The 18,845-nt window shown below is 42.6% G+C and overlaps 1 non-coding gene across 1 annotated transcript; it reads right to left on the reverse strand.

Moving 5' to 3' along the window:
* Window positions 1-16,913: 16,913 nt before the first annotated feature.
* Window positions 16,914-17,032, reverse strand: LOC145677840 (5S ribosomal RNA). Its single transcript, XR_014130049.1, has one exon. It is a non-coding gene; the product is annotated as a 5S ribosomal RNA (ribosomal RNA).
* Window positions 17,033-18,845: the final 1,813 nt, after the last annotated feature.

Consider the following 18,845-nt stretch of genomic DNA (forward strand, 5'->3'; position numbering starts at 1 on the left):
CTTTTTTTCTCTTTTTAATTCTTTTTTTTTTCTTTAAGAAAAAATATTGATTTCATAGGTCGCCAACATTTTTACGGGATGGAACATCGTTTATTTGTTTTTCCAACCGTCTTTCTGTCTTGAGCCCCCGCCAAGTTAACTTTATGGTGGACAAAAACTATGTGCGGTGGGTTACCGCGGGGTTCTCCCGTTTCCTCCCACTTTCTTCATTCCACCACCATTTCAATCATTTCTCATAATCAGCGCCTCTTTTAGCCTAAGCGGCATAACGTGGGACGTAAAACAAAGATTTCCTTTAGTTGCTTTCTGTCTTGATTACGAGCGCGAAATTTTTTACTTTTTTTTTCTTTCTTTTGATATTATTCATTTAATAGGACGGCAACACCTTTACGGGCCGCCGCGTCGTCGTTTACACTTCTTCAGCCCATATTCTTTCTGCTTGTTCGTTTTCCGGCATCTTGTTATCACCGCCCGCGGGAATGCCTATGTCTTTCATCGCTTTTTGAAGCAAATCTTTAATAAATATGCACTCTCACATTTCTACTAATATGCATACCACAGTGGATAGACTGTAACTAGGAAAGCAGAAGCCTGCATATCATATTATTTAACAGTTGAAAGTGAACTGCCATTTTAAGTTTGATTTTGATCAGATGAGTGCAGTTCAACTCGTCGACAATTGTGAAGATTCTCGAGGTTAGGGACCATCCATTTTGTGCTTTGTAATGAAAATGGCTGCAGCCAAACTTCTCTGATCTGAATGAAACTTGGCATGATGATACATCTTGACCTGCTCTACAAGTTTATTTAGTATTTTCCGTTGCGCAGGCTTTTGCTTCTCCAGGTTCTCCCATGGAACTGAGAAACGTATTCAGTCGAACTTCTGCGGTAAGTCAGTATATCATCCTGAGAAGTTTGATCGAGATAGCAGAGGTTCGACTATTCGTTTTTCAATTCCATGTGATATTACAACACGGTGAACTAAATTTATATAGAAACACTTTGATTTTGTTTTGTTTTTTGCTAGCATTAAACTGAGAAAATGTTATTGAATAGACAGAGAACACCACTCAAAGAAAAGTACATCATAAGAATATATATATGGTTGCTGTGGTTCTCGGTTTAATTTGCTAGTTAAGAAACTTGCTCTAAATAAGTACATCTTACAGGTGAAAAACTAAGCCAGGCGATAGAATTAAATATAAAGTTATACACTTTTATTTTACGTTTACTAGTGTTGGGTTACTACTGTAAAATAAGTCAGTATATATGAAAGATAACTGTATTAGGTACTATTTTCCACCGGCGGTGTATTCTTGCATAGTGTACTTAATGTTTACAAGCGGGGCGCTACTAGTATGGATGCATGACAAGTGCTATTGAAACTCGAAAACTAACTGGTTTCCACTACCCTTGCTTATACGTATACCCGCGTCGCCTTCGCTCCTGTTCACTTTGGACGCACATTCTTGCTATCGCTCAGGCCCCCAGCTTTCTCCTGTTTTGGCTCCCTTAAATAGTATTCGTGCTTTTTATTGGCCACCTGGCAAAGCACTTGTAATGATTTTACACCAGTAACTCTAAAATACATGTGTATTACTTTATTTAATTCTGTCGTCTGCAGAATTTTTTTTTTTTTTCGTACAAATATGCCTTTTCATGCAGAACACTGAATTTTGCCTGTAAATTTTTGAGAATATGCTGTGACGAAACTTGAGCACCGTTCTTCTTTTCTTTCTTATCACGAGTCTTCTTTAGCCTAATGAGCACAATCATCACACGATAACGACTATTCTTTTCATTTAACTTGTAAACAAGTTGAACTAATAATAATAATTGATGTACAAAGGAGAAGTGTCCTACATATTTGAGGTAAAAAATAAAATAAATATACTTCTACTTCATCCGTGTTTACAAAGTTAAATGTTATCGATTTACAAAAAATGGTCACCTATCCACACACTGACCAGGCTCGACACTGCTTGACCATACATATTAAAACATCGGTCCCACTGAATACACAAGTAGTAAGCACATTCACATAAAAATAATTAGGATTACAGTATATAAAATGTGTTAATTAAAATAGCAAATGCCTTACCTTATCACAGGCGATCCAAAGCCACTGCACATCATCTGCTACGCACACTATATTCCTCCAATATTTCACTCACTTCCTATATCACGCAACAGAAAATATTAATAAAATTCACTTAGCAACATTTTCATTTTTAATCAACAATACGTATAACAATTAAGAATAAAATTAATTGTGAGCACATTGTTATAATTAGAATACTGTTTTTATTCGTTTACAAATATGGGATTAATATAGAGCTGGCAGCAACAATATATACAACTCATCCTGTATGTATCGTAAATCCTAACTTGAGAAGACATCTCTGACGCAAACAATGAGACAAGAAATCAAATACTATATCCGACACATTTGGGGTTTATTGAACTTCAATGTTGGAAGATACCACCTTGTCGGTAGTACAAATGTAATATCCTTACAACACGCGGAACTTTTGCCAGGCATATCTAGGAATTTGGGAAGATTAATTGATATCCTTAATGTGCAATGTATGATTATGACGCATTGTTATGTACACGCAGACGGAACCAGGACAATCTATAGATGACATTTGCACTGTGTTTGGACAATTTGTTCGCAGAAAGTAACCGTTTTTGTCTATGAATACTTGAGAACATGGAAGGTATGAGATATACATTTTATGCGCAAATATTATAATACAAATCATTGTTAGTTTGGTGGATGCGTGAAAGAAAGAAAAGGAGTAGATTTTTGCAGACGTCCGGATATAAAGCGAGAACTGAGAATACGCATCTATAACATCTATTTTCTTTGTGTTAATGATATCGATGAACTAAACGGGGAAACTAAAATACAACTGTTTGCAGTATAATTCGAAGTATAGTCAAGTGCAGAGGCGTACTCACGGGGTGTCCACCGGGTGCGGACTCCTCGCAAAAGTTCCTAAGTGAACATACATTTGCAGACTTTCTCATTAAATGTAGTTATTAACAGGGAAAATATTGATGTATCATCAATATAAATCTGATCTTACACTTCATCTGTACTCTGTCTGTATCATGTTTTTGTGAAAAAGTAAGTGGAATATTTATCGTGTTTTCGAATGCAGAATAATAGTATATAGACATAGTGGCTTGTAGTATTGGAACCTTGCCCCCCGAAGCTTGGATCCCTTAGAAGAAAAAAAAAATGCATGCGCGCCTGGTGAAATGGTTAACGAATTCAGTTCACTCGATGAATCGACAGATAGTAATACACATTTCGACAGATCGACAGCATTCGACAGATACAGACATATGAAAGTAGCACAAGAATTAGGCGAAAGTCCGTGCGTTTCCTCAATTCACGTAGGAAACAACAGAAAATATCAACTACCATAAAATAATCCGTATATATATTTAATTTATTTGGAATAAAATAAATATAGAAACAACCTGTTCATACATAACTACGGTAAGTGCGTTAATTGCTAACGTAAGAACAAATATGAAACAAGGCACAAAATAAAAAAGAAAAATAAAGTTAAAGGGAATAAATATTTAGGCTTGATTGTCATTCGTATTAAGAAGCTGGGTAATAAAATGTTAAAATCTACAGAAAATTATGAAATTAAATCAGGATTTGAAATAAAAGTCTATACATTGGAAGTAGGCCAGGGAGTTTGCAAGGCAGATGTGTGCGACACGCGTTACTTTATAGATTCCCTTCATTGAACTATAGTAAGCAGTACGAAGATGGTACTTTGCGTATAATCACAGGAAGGATTGAAGTTAATTACCATGGTAATATAATTATTTATTGATAAGTATTTCCATGTTAAATTATGAAAATTATAAGCACAAGGAGGGTGAAAAAGTAGTGTGACCGACTTAGCAATGACTGAAACATAAAATAGAAAAGCGAATAAAAACAAATGCCTTTTGAGTTATGTGGAATAAAGTTTCTTCTAGCCAGTAAGGAAGAATAGGATCTGGTGCATTCATTGAATACCTGAAAAAAATCGTTTATCAAAATAGAAGGAAACACACTTATCGTTGTGGCAACTACGAACTTCTGTTTACCTCAGCCCGCCTCAGCAAGTGCTTTCTATCCGGTCCGCGCTCCGTAACCAAACTCAACGCTGCCTGCCAGCGAAAATTTGACCCGGATGTTACATGTAAACAGTGTACCCACGCTTGTTTTCGTTCCCGATATTCGAGTTAAATTCTGTGGAAAAATAAACTTTTTTGCCCCAGAGACACTATAAAACGCAATCGGAACACTCTCGCTACGCATGGTGCAAGTTTGGTGACACATAGTGTTGTGAAAGTGCTCAAAAAGTGTTCATTTAGTAGCTAGGCTGTAGCTAGTGTGTGCATGTGCATGCCACCAAACGCACACAAGAGACCCACGCTACAGCACTAACGAACACCAACTAGTCATCAGAGAGCGCGGACGGGGTAGTAAGCACCCATCTCTGATTGGCCAGTTCGAACGAAAAAGCTCGACGCTGATTGGCGGAAGCAGTTTTCAACCCAGAACGTCGTATAAAAGCGAAATCTGTGAAACTCTCAGCTCAGACTGCCCTAAGACGAGGGCAGGAGAACATCGGAGTGGAAAGATAGTAAATTTGTCCCCACCCCCCCTGGAAAAATAAACTCTTTCAATCCACCTAATAGTACAGTATCAAAACGAATACGTAATTGCAAGTTCATATCAGAAACAAACAGTATGCTGTAAATTCAGTGTGCAAATTATAAAAAGTGCAATCAGTGCCCTAGTGCAATCATCAATACTAGCGGGCTCTAGCCCCCCCACCTTATAAACAAACTAGATACCCAGAGCAATCAGGCCCTTATTAGGGACACTAGTGTATAGTGAACATTAAACACACAAAATAGCCGCAATAATTTCGTTGAAGATCTTCAAAGCCAAGACCTCACGGCGAACCCACAAGATGTCCCCCCCGGCATCGGTCATCAGGAAGAGGCACCCCCCCCCACAAGACAATGAAACTGCGAAGAAACACAAGGAAGTACGCTTCACACCACTGGACAAAGGGCCCCGCCGGCGCCCGGTCCCCATCCCAGAAGAATTCAAACCCCGACCAGACGTCCAGACAACCCCCCCGATAGAGGCCTTCCCCCCAGCCCCCCCCGAAAATCCAGACTGGCCCAGCCCATCATTCCTCACCACAAGTCAAGGAACAAGCAGTGCAACAGATCAGATGCAGGGACCAGTGGACCCGCCTATGCCCCCCACAGCCAATGACCCCCCCCCAGGTTTCCAAGTCCCCCGAAACCCAGCCAAGCCACAAGAACCATCTCTCTTGCCAGTACTGTTCCCAGTGACCAACCGCTTTCAACCATTGAGAGACCCAACTCCAAATAGAGCAACAGCCGACCATGACGCCCCCCCCGAGGAAAGCACAGGATCCGAAGAAATGGAAATCACTTCAGAAGGAGGAGCCCAATCACCCCGCCTCCCCAGGCTCGCAGCCCGGAAAATCCCTCCAATATACATCTACGATGTGGTGAACAAAGGAATCTTCACAAAAACCTTGTCAGCCACATGTTCCGTCCCCCCAAAATATTTCAAGACAGCAGACTACATCAAAATGCACTGTGCCACTGTTGAGGACTTCGCGAAGATCGAAGCGTACCTCAACCAAACAGGACGCTCGTACTCAACAGAGCTCCTCAGAACAGGACGTCCACTGAAGGTAGTGTTGAGGAAGCTACCCATTGACTGCGACCCCAAGGACATTCAGGAAGACCTCCAATCCCAAGGTCTCGACATTGAAGCAGTCCACCAAATGAAGGGCCGCCCGGATGCCAAAGGAGATAGGCCCCTCTTCCCTCTATTCCTGGTCCAGTTGCCAAAAACCAATCAATCATCAGCAATATACGAGGTCCGTTATGTCCTCAACTATAGAGTTGAGGTGGAACTCTACCGAGGAACGGACCTCCTCCAGTGCTTCAGGTGCCAGAGGGTAGGGCACTCAGCAAAAACCTGTAGAGCCACAGCAAGATGCGTGAAATGTGGTGGCCCACACGCGACCACAGACTGCGCAAAGAAGACCCGCGACACCCCCGCCACCTGTGTGAACTGCAAGGGACCCCACCCAGCAAATTACAAGGGATGTGCCTACCTGAAACAAGAAAAGGCAAAACGGCACAACCGGACATTCGCTCCCCCACCCCCAAGCAACGAAGACCAGAAGACCTCCACCCCGGAGCACACCCAGGAACCCAACCCCCCCAAGAAAAAGCCCTCCCAGGACAAGGAAGAGCCACCAAACACCAAGCCCAGTGATAACACAACTGACAGCCCACCCCAAAAGCCCTCCACCTCCAGGCGTGATCAAGACAAGGGAAAACTCACCCCAGGCCTCCGAAACAAGTCCTCCCGCCCACCCAAAGCCCCAGAACCAGAAGAAGCAGAAGAAGAATCCTCCCTAGCCACGACCCTCAGGGAATTCCTCGACCTGCTCAAAGGACTAAATGTCCGTACCTTCCTCACGAAGCTCAAGACGGGACTCCAAAAAGTCATGGCCGCAAAGGATCCACTCTCCCGCTTCACGACAGCCCTGGAAGTCGCCGCTGGACTCCTTGATGATGGTACGGACTAATCACGCAGTGGTCCGTAACATCAGACTGGCGAGCTGGAACGCAGATGGAATACTGGATCAGAAGATTGATCTCCAAGATTTCCTCACCAGAGAAAACATTGATGTGGCCCTCATCAACGAGACCCATCTGAAACCAACCGATCACTTCTGTATCCGGAACTACATCATGCACCGCACAGACCGCCACCCTGGAAGACTAGGAGGAACGGCAGTCCTCATAAAGAGGCAAATAGCCCACGACCAGCTTCAACTCCCAGTTCTCACATCATTGGAAGCAACAGGAGTGACCATCTACTCCCCAGACGGACCACTGCACGTGATCGCAGCATACCGCCCCCACGCCCACAATCTCCACCCGCCCGACCTCGACACTCTACAACAATTGGGGCACCGGATCCTCATCGCCGGTGACCTCAACAGCAAACATCCAGCCTGGAACAGCAGGAGAACCAACCACAACGGCCGCCTGTTGCACCGAGCCCTAACCACGAGGAACTTCATCCCAGCCGCTCCAACGGAACCTACCTGCTACCCCAGGAATGGAGGACTCCCGGACGTGCTGGACATGACCCTCTCCCAAAACGTTGCCATTGTAGACGGCCCCGAAGTCATCACCGACCTCCAGTCAGACCACCTACCGATAATCTTCACCGCCTCGCTACGAATCCATGTCCCCACCAAACAACTACCAAAAATTCAGGAGACAGACTGGGACATGTACACCCAACATCTAGCGGCAATGGTCGATCCACGACTACCCGTCCACGACCCAGCCGCAATAGATGCTGCAGTGACCTCGCTAACAGCTTCGATGCAGTCAGCATACAGGATAGCCACCACAACACACCAACCTCAACAGGAGCAGAAACCATACGACCTCAGGACGGAAGCCCTGGTTCGCCTCAAACGTTGGGTCCGCCGACAATGGCAACGCACCCGACACCCTCAGTGGAGAAGACTGTGGAATTCCCTGAGCACCCGCATCAAGAAGAGACTCCTCCGCCAAAAAATCCAACAATGGAACCAACACCTCCAGTCAATCGAAACCCCCTCCCGTGATTTCTGGCGTCTGGTCGCAGTCCACACCAAACCCACCACCGTCCCACGCACCCAACCAATTCAAGGACCCAACGGCTTGCTCTACGATCCAGACGAGCAAGCCATGCAGTTCGCACACCACCTCAGCACGGTGTTCCAAGACCACCCTGGACCGCCGGATGCAGACACCAACGCAGCAGTAAACCGGACACTCCAAAGACTAGAACAGGAAGCCCCTCCTCCAGTCACAGCCCTGACGACACCAAGAGAAGTCCGCAGAACAATACAGAAGATCTCAACGCACCGTGCAGAAGGCCCAGATCGCATCACCCCACCAGCCATCAAACATGCACCACGGAAGGTCATTGTGCTCCTCTGCAGGATTGCAAACGCAATGTTCACCACAGGCCACTTCCCACAAGCTTGGAAGGAAGCCCGAATAGTGCTCATCCAAAAACCAGGAACAGCCAGAACGGAACCCAAAAACTATCGACCAATCAGTCTGCTCTCACACTTGAGCAAGATTGTGGAGAGACTGATAAAGCGACGAATGCAAGACCACATCGACGCCCAGAGGATCTTCCCCCCACACCAATTTGGGTTTCGTCCTGGCCACAGCACCACCCTGCAACTCGTAAGAGTTGTAGATAGAATCACACACCAGTTCAACGTCGGAGGCCACACAATCGGAATCTTCCTAGACATCGAGAAGGCCTTCGACAAAGTCTGGCACAATGGTCTCCTGCACAAACTTCACCAGACGGGCTTCCCTCCATACCTCACCAAGCTCATCCAACAGTTTCTGGCAGGAAGAACCTTCAGAGTCCACCACGCCGGTCATCTCGCAGAACCAGAAGCCATCCAGGCAGGAGTACCCCAGGGATCCTGCCTATCACCAATACTGTACAATGTGTACACGTACGACCTGCCAACCACCACGAACACCATGGTCGCCACGTTCGCGGATGACACGGCAATCTTCGCAAGCCACACCAATTACCGTTACGCACAACTCTACCTGCAGAGACACATTGACCTTCTCCACAACTGGACCCGCCAATGGAGGATCAAGATCAACTCCACCAAGACGACATTGGTGGACTTCACAAAGAATAGAAGACAGCGCCCCATCACAATCACCCTCCAAGGAACTGCCCTCCAACCACAACCCAATGCCAAATACCTGGGTGTGCTCCTCGACAAAAAGTTGACCTTCGAGGCCCACCTGCGCAACACAGCCAAGAAGGGAACCAACAGACTCAGAGCCCTCCTTCCCCTTCTACTGAACAACCAGTTCACCATTGAAACACGTCTGCACCTCTTCCGCATGAGTATCCAGCCGTTACTCATGTATGCACACACCAGCTGGGAACACGCAGCACCGGCCCATCTACGACATCTGCAGGTGGTCCAGAACAGATCCGCCAAAGCCATCTCCGGTCACCCCTGGGACACCAGCACGGCCCAAGTCCATGAAGACTTAGACCTCGCACTCCTCAGTGAACTCCGACATCAGCGATCAACAAAACTCTGGCAGCAAATCCGCCATTCAGATGATCCACACCTGAGGGAAATCGGCACCCGCCAACCACATCGCCAGATGTACCGCATGCCAAGACCACCGTAAGCAACTGCACTTCCTGACTATCCAACAAGAACCAGCGACAGTGGCGGTTCTTCAAAACAAATACGACACCAACACAACAAGTCCAAAAAGAAGAACAAATAGAAGGCAAGGGCAATAGCCCGACACTTCGATTCCTCAAACGCCAAATTCATCCTCCTCCTCCTCCTCCTCCAGCGAAAATTTCATTCTTCAGTATCGTTGAGTTTATTGCAGAAAGCAATGGCAGATACGGCATCAGCACCTGCAGCCCCGGCACAGGCTTCTCCTAAGAAGTCTGCAAAGCCTAAGAAACCAAAAACAACACCTTCTCATCCAAGAACATCAGAAATGGTGAACAACGCCATCAAGAATTTGAAGGAAAGGGGAGGAAGTTCACTGCAAGCTATTAAGAAATACATCTCTCAGAACTACAAAGTGGATGCCGAGAAGCTTGCTCCATTTATCAAGAAATACTTGAGAAGTGCAGTTGCTTCTGGGTCTTTGGTTCAGACCAAGGGAAAAGGTGCATCTGGATCGTTTAAGCTTAGTGCTTCATCGCTGAAGGAGAAGCCTGAAGGTGGATCTTCAACCAAGGCGAAACGATCAGCATCAAAGGAGAAGAAGCCTGCGAAAAAGCCAGCAGCTAAACGTCCCAAGAAGACTGGTGAAAAGAAAAAGGCTGCTGCTCCCAAACCTAAGAAATCACCATCTAAAGTGAAGAAGGCAAAAACTCCCAAGAAGCCAAAGGCCCCGAAGCCAAAGAAGGCTACAGCAAAACCGAAAAGTGCTAAGAAGGCTGCACCAAAGAAGAAGTAAATGTGTCAGTAAATCATCTGACATTTTAAAACGGCTCTTTTTAGAGCCATCAAATACTTTGAGAAGAGTAAAATTGTGCTTTTCCTATCATTATCACATGTTCATTCATAGCAATGTATAGTATACACGCAAGGGACTTTGAGTTTTCTTTTTAACCGAAGCACTTCTTGATGTAAGTGCTTTATAACAGAGGGGAATTGAGGGTGGGGAAAGAAAGCTTTCACGGGTGTCAAGAATGGTGTACTCGAAAAAAAATGGGGAACACATTACGTAATGTCAATTTGTGATCACTTACTTTTTCCTTGTTCCTATCTTCAAGTAGCGAAACAGTACAGAAAACGCACTTAATGCATTTGTTAGAAAAACTTTTGCAGGCTGACTGGGTTCGATTCTCGGTGGGAGCTCAAATGTTTCGCATTGCACGTTAATAAGTAGGTCCACGTTTGAAACAGCCTTGCTGCTGAAAGGGACACTAAACTAAAATCAACTCTTTTCAAGGCTGGGGTGAAAGAAATGTTCGAACTTATTACAACTCGTGAAAGTGAAGTAGACTGTTTCAATTTAACGTCGTACTATTATGATTTTTATGATAAAGGAGACGGGTGATTACGCCTAATGAATGATGGAAATACTGGTGTAATGAGAAAGTGTTAGGAAAAGGGAACACGCTAATAACCACGGATACCGTCTTATAATTCGTAATATTGCTATAAAGAAAAATAGTAACACCAGCAGAAATGTAGGTGTACAATTGAACTGATGTTAAGTACAAACAGACACTTAAAGAAAGTTTAGTTTAACGTTTGCATTCAACAGCAGCGACCTCTGAGAAAATATTACTTTTGCTACCTTGGAAGAAGTACATATTTCGCCTGCGAGTTCTATGAGATTAATAACGTTGAGAAGGGCAAACAGTGGTTGAATCGAAGTTAACTTATGCAACATATGGCAAAATCGAATCCTTGACCACATAAAACGAAGATAATCAATCGGTAAACATAGGGGAAAACTAAAGAATATACTTGAAAGATAGGATGATATACGAAACGAGAGGAAAACGAAGGTAGATGTATTAACTATGCAACATACGGCGTGAGAATTTAAAAAAAAAAGATAACAAGTATGGACAAGATCCTTGTTAGGATAACAGCATCTCTAAGTAGTGTATTGGTCCTAAAAAGGACCGTTTTTGAACTCAGTGCCAGAACTTCAAACTTAAGCACGTTCCCCACGGATGCGGCGAGCAAGCTGAATGTCCTTAGGCATGATTGTGACTCTCTTTGCGTGAATAGCACACAAGTTGGTGTCTTCGAAAAGCCCTACAAGGTAAGCTTCACTTGCCTCCTGTAAAGCCATGACAGCTGAGCTTTGGAAGCGAAGATCTGTCTTGAAATCTTGTGCAATTTCTCGGACGAGTCGTTGGAAGGGCAGCTTGCGGATGAGCAATTCAGTGCTCTTCTGGTAACGACGAATTTCTCGGAGAGCCACAGTACCAGGCCTGTAACGATGGGGCTTTTTCACTCCACCGGTAGCTGGAGCACTCTTTCTTGCAGCTTTGGTGGCAAGCTGCTTTCGAGGAGCTTTGCCTCCAGTAGATTTCCTAGCTGTCTGCTTGGTACGTGCCATTGCAACTGTCACGACTTGTTTCAAATAATTGCGCGCTGAATGAAGTCAAGTTATATAAAGAGCAAAACCGTTAAATCAAGCTATTTCTCATTGGATAAAGTCAGTCGAAAAGGACAGTTCTCATTGGCTTAGACACGTTTTGTGTTTTTCCTCCGTGCTTTCCCTGCATGATCGAAGGAACAAAACCACGAGTCTTGGGCTGCTTGGGCTTGTATTTCTCGTGTGTGGTGAGCGAAGCAGTAACATATCGAAATGACAGGACGTGGAAAAGGAGGCAAGGGTCTTGGCAAAGGAGGTGCCAAGCGCCACCGTAAAGTTCTTCGTGACAACATCCAGGGTATCACCAAACCCGCTATTAGGCGTCTTGCTCGCCGTGGTGGTGTGAAGCGTATCTCTGGTCTCATTTATGAAGAGACCCGAGGAGTATTGAAAGTATTCCTGGAGAACGTAATCAGAGATGCTGTTACATACACAGAACACGCCAAGAGGAAGACAGTGACAGCTATGGATGTTGTGTATGCCTTGAAGAGGCAAGGAAGAACCCTGTACGGTTTCGGAGGTTAAGTTGGGGTTCCTCCTATTTTGGATATAAAATTGGCATAAACGGCTCTTTTCAGAGCCAACAAATTTATATAAAGGGAAAGATTTACTTTGTGCGATTTTCTGTTAGATTATAAGAATTCGTGTAACTACATTAAAGCCTTTTGATGCACACAAAATTACAGACGTAGAGAGATTAATTTGAGAAAATCATACGTTTTTTTTTACATTATGTACGTTCATGTATACGTATTCATATGTAGCAGTATTAATGCTGGAGAAGGGGTTCTGGTTGGAAATTGGCGATTTGTTGGAAGTAGCGAGCATGAGAGATGCGAAACGCAAGTCGGAATTTCTGTTCTGACAGTAGGATGTACGTATAGAGGCTTATACAACTTCTATACTGTGCTGTGAGGGGCGAATAATGCGTTAGAAACCTGAATCTTGTCCTTTATCTTGTTTACGTGGTCTTGGGTTCGATTTTTTTCTTTTGCGGTAGTGTCTATTGTGATTTACATGTAAATTAATGACACTTCGTAGCGGGTTAGTAAAATAAAGAGTAATACAAATATGAGATGTAGGTTAATGCATTGTATACTTCACATTATTTACTAAAGAAAGGCAGTAGTTACAAGAAACCTAGGCTCGCTCGTTGGGCACAGTAGCAAATGAGTTCTGAGATCAGAGAATAAGAGTAGTTGCGTATTACAAACCATATACATATAACACATATCACACAAATATGAATATCGACCTTGCAAAGAATAAATCGTACTTAAGTGTGCATTTAATGTCATTACTATGTTGCAAAAGAAATTTAGGAAAGTTTTTTGATCCGCTCTGTTCATGATGTCATTGGGGCATAGTAATGAACAATAATAAATGTCGAGAACATATTGAACAGAGTAATTTCAGCCAAGCCAACGCAAGAGAGAAACATGAGTGCTTTAAGAATGTTGGAAATTCCTTTGTCTAGCATGAAGTACATGAGAATATGTGGTATGAGGTTTTCTTCCATTGCTGAGAATCTGGGCTCGACTGTCCTGTCCTCTGGGTAATATGAGCCCGATGTACGCAAATATCAAAAAAATGTAGCTAGCGACAATACAAAAGGTAATGATCTTATAATTAATAATGTAGTGGGAACTAAGCACATCGCTGTTTGGAGTATTCTAAAGATAGTGTGACTTCCTATGGGCTTCAATTACGATCGACGACTACACATACTAATTAATCGAATAGCAGCGAGAATTTCGAATGACACTAAGCAACTATCTCAGACACTTTTGATGAGTCTGTATATCGAAAACAATTCATTTCAATCGTAAATCTCCTCTATAAAGGGGTTTGTGGCCCTCATAAGGGCCGATTTGTATGAGATATAGGTCTTACATTTATGCCTTCTTCTCAGTTTTCTTGGGCAGAAGTACAGCTTGAATGTTGGGCAAAACACCACCCTGAGCGATTGTAACTCCAGACAACAACTTGTTTAATTCCTCGTCGTTACGGATAGCTAACTGCAGATGACGTGGAATAATCCTAGTCTTCTTGTTGTCACGAGCAGCGTTGCCTGCCAACTCAAGAACTTCAGCTGCCAGGTATTCCATGACTGCAGCCAAATACACGGGAGCGCCAGCACCAACTCGTTCGGCATAGTTACCCTTTCGCAAAAGACGATGGATTCTGCCTACTGGGAATTGAAGGCCAGCCCTGCTGGAGCGGGACTTGCTCTTTCCCTTGACTTTTCCACCTTTGCCGCGACCAGACATTGTTCAATATTCTTTCGTAATAAGATGAGAGGAAAAATTGCGGCCTCCCATGAATCAAGTCAGTTTTGTTACTACTTCAAGCGTGCACCCGAGTGCATCAAATGAAAAGCAAGGCAGTTGGCGCGAATTGAAACACGTACTGTAATTTAAATGAAGTCGATAAATCGGCACAAACTTACCTCTGGGAATGCAAAGTGTAGTGAATGTCCGGACTGCAGTAAACCCAGGCAAATACCTGGTCCCTGTGAAGCTCATATAGATGTCCTCCCGGTTGAACTTCGCAAAGACTATCATCGGACCCAGGCTGACATCTTCGGATTATCTCTTCAATTGAAACAACTAACGAATCAAGAATTTGACTATAATCTCTTTAATACCTTTCTACAGACTCTCAATAATGAAGATTCTGGCCTCCAAGCATCTGCCACAAATTCCCCGCCGGGGGACCGACTCTTTAAGAAGCCAAAACGAACAGTGAAACCACGACCAGTGCTACCCACAACACTTCCAACTACCAATAGTTACTCTCCATTAACAACACCTGAGCCCCCCCCCCAAGATTCAGGTGCTGAAAACATGGATATTTCTACTCAGGATACTACAAGTGAGAAAACAAAGACCAACCATAACTCCAACCCACAGCGTACTATCAAGTCTCTTACCATCTACGACTATCCTCACGACAAAGGATATAGACTCACCCATGGTGCAAGTTCCGTCTGTAAGGAAATCCCCTACTGTGCAGTGTATTCAGATAGAGTGAAATTCCAATGCAACAATCAAGAAGATTATCAGGCACTAATCAAGTTTTGTAAGGAATTTAAGCTACAATATGCGTTAGATCTAGTGAGGAAAGAAAAAGTTCTCAAAGTAGTAATCCGTCAACTGCCCATTGACGCCTCAGTGGATAATATCAAGCAAGACCTGGAGAACCGTGGTTACCCCACTCTTTCAGTACATCAACTCAAAGGTCGAGGTGGAACCCCCTTTCCCCTCTACCTAGTAACTCTAGTCAAGACACCAACTTCGAATAGTATTTTTGAACTTCAATATTTGGAGTTTTATAAAATAAAAATCGAACCGTTCCGAGCTAGACCTTATATTCAGTGCTACAGATGCCAAAGGCTTGGGCATACCCAATCTTCTTGTTATGCAACTCCACGCTGTGTCAAGTGTGCTGGTGAACATATGACTTATCAATGTACAAGAAAAACTCAAGATGAAGCAGTAAAGTGTCCGAACTGTGGTGGTGGTCACCCCGCCAATTACCCAAGATGTCCAACAATTCATCGTGTTCTATCAAGAAGATCATCTCAAAATAAAGTACCGAAACCTCAGGACTTCCCCCCTCTTCAGAAGGGAACCCCACCTGAATCTACACCCAAGAAGCATCCACAATCTTCCTATGCAGAGAAAGCAAGCTCTTCATCCAAGAATTCACAAACTACATCACCCCCGCCTACTGAAGAATCAGCTGTTAGTTGGCACGACCTATTACAATTATTTCAAGATCTCCAGTTACCAAAACTTCTACAAGCAGTGCAAAAAAGATTTAGTGATATTAAATCAGCTCCAGATGTTTTCACAAAGCTAATTATCTTTTGTGAAATTCTTGAGGAACTTCAAGACTGATGGAATAGCAATTAACATACAGGACCAAAACCCTTTTCAGAGCCACTGTACTGGCTAACTTCCATTGGCCCTTCACCAACAGCCAATCACAGGCAGCCCTCTCCTTAAATCAACCAATCTCTTCCTTCCCCAGCTTTTCCTTCACTTTAACAAAACTCTGGATCTTCAATCAAGACTTCAATGAGCCGGCGTCGGTCTCCGGCCATTATCAGTTCTACGTTGTGCATCTACTCACTTCAAAATCTACTTCAAATGCGAGGCAGGGGACTTCCACTAGTCCCGGAACTCAACCACTCAATCAACCCGTCAATTATAACTTGGCAAACTTGGCAAACTTGGCGGACACATCTAATTTTGCTGAACGAGTGAGTCATCATGCCACCAAAAACTAGCGGAAAGGCTGCAAAGAAGGCTGGTAAAGCCCAAAAGAATATCTCCAAGGGAGATAAGAAGAAGAAGAGGAGGAGGAAGGAGAGCTATGCCATTTACATCTACAAAGTTTTGAAGCAAGTGCATCCTGACACTGGCATATCTAGCAAAGCTATGAGTATCATGAACAGCTTTGTTAATGACATCTTCGAGCGTATTGCTGCTGAAGCTTCTCGTTTGGCCCATTACAATAAGCGGTCAACTATCACCAGCCGGGAAATCCAAACAGCTGTGCGCCTTCTTTTGCCTGGTGAACTTGCCAAGCACGCTGTAAGTGAGGGTACGAAGGCTGTTACCAAGTACACAAGCTCTAAGTAAAAATCTTCTTCAAGATTTTTCATTTCAAACGGTCCTTGTCAGGACCAACACATTATTCGAAAGAGTTAAATCACGAAATTTGCTTCATTCTGTTATGTAGAAACACCTTGAAATCCAATTTCTATATGCTGTTAGTAAAAAAGTAAAGCACATAGCGGAGATGTGTCGTGCTTGTATACGAAAGGCATTTACTCGCCGGAGATCTACACTTAGTCATAATAATTTACTTTTAAAAAGTGGTAATACATTCCGTGTTAAGTATAGTAGTAGGTGCACACGGATCGGAAATCAGGTTATTTTAATGTGCCGTGCAAATAAACAGGCTGTTAGTGTAAGAAATAGTGGGTATAACGCTTAGAATATCGATTAATCGCTATGAAATAATGTTGATAAATTATCTCTTGAAAGTACTATAAAATTAATGTTTCTAGTATTTTCGTACTTGAAGGATAATGAAATTTGAAAAAGAGATGCCAACAGCACCTGGTGTTCCCAGGCGGTCACCCATCCAAGTACTGACCAGGCCCGATGCTGCTTGACTTCGGTGATCGGACGAGAACCGGTATATTCAGCATGGTATGGCCGTTGGCAACTACCTTTTCTTCAATGTCCTGTTAAGGAAGTATGTTTTAAGTAAGAATTGACATTATTAACTATAAAGGCAAGCATATTAACGTCGTTAACATTACTTGGAATATACTAATATTCGAATAAATATTTGAATGTTCGAATGATGAGTGATTCGGATGTTCATAGTGCCACTATGTCCTATCGAGTTTACTATCACGAACCACGTATGAAATTGTATATAAATAAATAAAAATAAATCCTTTATTAAGTATTGATTACAGGAAAAAGGCAAACTTACATTCTTTAATGTACACAATGAAATGTATGAAAGATATTTTTAAGATATGTTTCACTTACCCTTTATAACGCAAGGTAGTTTTCAGTGTAGCATCCTCTTCAGCTGCGAGATAACGTAAGGCAGATGATCATTCAGTCGTGAAGCACTAAAATGTAATATACATTTTAACTATTATCGATAAGAATTATTTACTGCAGGGATGCAAATAAAGTGAGGCAAATTAGTAAATAAAAACCGATACTGTAACTGATAATGTAATTACGTATCTGTATTAGTTGTATATACAGTAATCGCACGATTATCCGCGGAGTTGGATGTTGGCATAATCGCGCATAATCAGCAGTATGAGCAGAAAAGGGAAATGAAATGAAATCTTTAGATTTACGTCGCATACTTATACCGGTTACGCTAAAGGAGACGGTGATGATGAGTACTGAATGAAGAAAGTGGGAGGAAACGGGAGAAACCCGAGAAAACCCATGAGCACGGTCTTTATGCACGACAAAGTTCACACGGCACGAGCTGGGATTGAACCAGGGACCCCAAGCACCGGAGGCCAAAAAAGGGACAAAAAGTCTTTCGTGCAACTTTCGTTTTCGGTAAAAAGTTTACACATAATTTAGAAAGAGTAGTTTTCTGGTCTTTTTATTTCACAAGTTGGTTCATGTCTATATTTTTTACATGCATAAAAAATTTTTCAACTCCCTTGCTTAGTTCCTGTTAAAGACCTCTACCTCTGATTGTATTTTTTGCACATATTCTTATTGTTTTCAGACAACATTTCTAAGAGCGTAATTTATCGTCAGCAAGAAAAGAAAAGGAAAGCCTCGGATAGTGGAATGTGTACTGTATATATATATATATATATATATATATATATATATATATATATATATATATATATATATATATATATATATATACGTATTAGTATATAGTTTTATTTTATACGTCTCCTATTATTACACAATGTGCAGATATTGTGAAAGCGCAAGTAAATATGTATAACTCCCCGTTCTGCACTTAATAACTTGAAAGAAGTTCGGGGAAGGTAGTGTAACAGAAAGTGCAAACAGAAATGAGGGTTTACAGGCATTTAATATTATTCCGTAGTAGTATGATTTTTTGTAAAATATATATATATATATATATATATATATATATATATATATATATATATATATATATATATATATATATATATATCATACATATTCAATGATATAGTAAGAGGTTAGCAGCACTGATAGAACTGCAGAAAGTACAAAACCGTTAATAAGAAAGAGAGAGAGATGGTGGCCGCTTTTGTGCTTTTCATTGGCTAATTCCGAATTGCGCGCGAATACGTACGAGATTTCTTTCTTTTTCCTCTTCGCAGCCCAGATGTTGCCAATTAGAAGTTTTTAGTACTACATTTGTATGAAAATGTTGCCTTTAAGAAATGTGGTTTGCATACGGAGAAAAGAGCAAAATGAATATTTATCTTAGTGGGCATGAAAAAAGACGAAACATTTTGCAAGATGGACACACGAACT

Source organism: Thermobia domestica, unplaced genomic scaffold (assembly GCF_964235325.1).
Source record: "Thermobia domestica unplaced genomic scaffold, izTheDome1.hap1.1 HAP1_SCAFFOLD_1439, whole genome shotgun sequence".
Classification (NCBI taxonomy): domain Eukaryota; kingdom Metazoa; phylum Arthropoda; class Insecta; order Zygentoma; family Lepismatidae; genus Thermobia; species Thermobia domestica.